Raw genomic sequence first — 1791 nt, forward strand, 5'->3', positions numbered from 1 at the left:
TGCCTTTCGGTGGGGCTGTGAGTGTATCGGATGTAAAGCGTACTAAATGGAAGCGTGCTTTTGTGTGGAAGTCATTACAGTGAACACCTGTTCACTGTTGAGTTTAATTGGACCACAGCTGGTGCTGATTGTGTGCAAAAGGGGGCTGCTCCTCTCGCCCGCGGAGGAGCTTGCTGTCAGTCTAACAGTGGGGAAGTCGACGCTCTGAAGTTCAGCTTGCACGTTGCAGTCAAGTACTCTCCGCCCTGTATGGCTAGTTGCCTCCGAGGTGCGCTGTGGTCAATTTAGCCAGGCAAGAAGAAAATGGTGCCTGCATCTTTGGTCTATTTTATTAAATCAGCTCAGTTCCACGTATGGAAATTCGGGGAAATATGGGGGAGATGGTTGGTACAAATTTAGCATAATTATTTACAAAGGAAACAAAGAAATGGAAGCTTCGCTCAGAGTGATATTCTTAGTAATATTAGCTGTTCACCTGTGTCCAGAGATGATAGGCACTGAATACGTGTATAAATAGGAAACCAATAATGTAGCTCAGTGATCATCAGAGAGTGACAAATTAAGATTACATTCTTGTGTCACTTCGGCAGCACATATACTAAAATTGCAATGATGCAGAGGTTAACACGGCCCCTGCGCAAGGGTGACACACAGATTCATGAAGTGTTCCATATTTTTGCACATGAAAGGATGCTCAACATCACTAATCATTAGAGAAATGCAAATCAAAACTACAATGAGGTATCACCTCATACCACACAATGGCCATCATCAAAAAGTCTACAAACAATCAATGCTGTAGAGGGTGTGGAGAAAAGGGAACCCTCTTAAACTGTTGGTGGGAATGTAAATTGATACAGCCACTATGGAGAACAGTATGGAGGTTCCTTAAAAAACTAAAAATAGAACTACCATATGACCCAGCAATCCCACTACTGGGCATATACCCTGAGAAAACCATAATTCAAAAAGAGTCATGTACCACAATGTTCACTGCAGCTCTATTTACAATAGTCAGGACATGGAAGCGACCTAAGTGTCCATCAACAGATGAATGGATAAAGAAGATGTGGCACATATATACAATGGAATATTGAAAGGAAACGAAATTGAGTTATTTGTAGTGAAGTAGATGGACCTAGAGTCTGTCATAGAGAGTGAAGTAAGAGAAAGAGAAAAACAAATACCATATGCTAACACATATATATGGAATCTAAGGGGGAAAAATGGTTCTGAAGAACCTAGGGGCAGGACAGGAATAAAGACGCAGATGTAGAGAATGGACTTGAGGACATGGGGAGTGGGAAGTGTAAGCTGTGACAAAGTGAGAGAGTGGCATGGACACATATACACTACCAAATGTAAAATAGATAGCTAGTGGGAAGCAGCCGCATAGCACAGGGAGATCAGCTCGGTGCTTTGTGACCACCTAGAGGGGTGGGATAGGGAGTGTGGGAGGGAGACACAAGAGGGAGGGGATATGGGGATATATGTATATGTACATCTGATTCACTTTGTTATACAGCAGAAACTAACACAACATTGTAAAGCAATTATACTCCAATAAAGATATTTAAAAATATATTTTAAAAAAGATTACTTTCCTGATTGAAGAAATGACTATGGAAAAAGACTGTCTGTAGCCTTTAATAATAATAGTATTAATAATAAGCTTGAGTTGTTGACTTAAAAAGAACAGATGCCGACTTGCATATTTCAGTCGTTTAGATGTAATTCACATTACTTATTCATTTGATATCAAAATGCATTGAAACAATGAAACATTGAGCC

General features: G+C 40.4%; 1 non-coding gene across 1 annotated transcript; it reads left to right on the forward strand.

Moving 5' to 3' along the window:
• Positions 1-575: 575 nt before the first annotated feature.
• Positions 576-678, forward strand: LOC112395286 (U6 spliceosomal RNA). The gene has a single exon (XR_003002335.1). It is a non-coding gene; the product is annotated as a U6 spliceosomal RNA (small nuclear RNA).
• The last annotated feature ends 1113 nt before the right edge of the window (positions 679-1791 follow it).

Source organism: Neophocaena asiaeorientalis, unplaced genomic scaffold, assembly GCF_003031525.2.
Source record: "Neophocaena asiaeorientalis asiaeorientalis breed wild unplaced genomic scaffold, Neophocaena_asiaeorientalis_V1.1 scaffold258, whole genome shotgun sequence".
In the NCBI taxonomy this organism is placed as follows: Eukaryota; Metazoa; Chordata; class Mammalia; order Artiodactyla; family Phocoenidae; genus Neophocaena; species Neophocaena asiaeorientalis.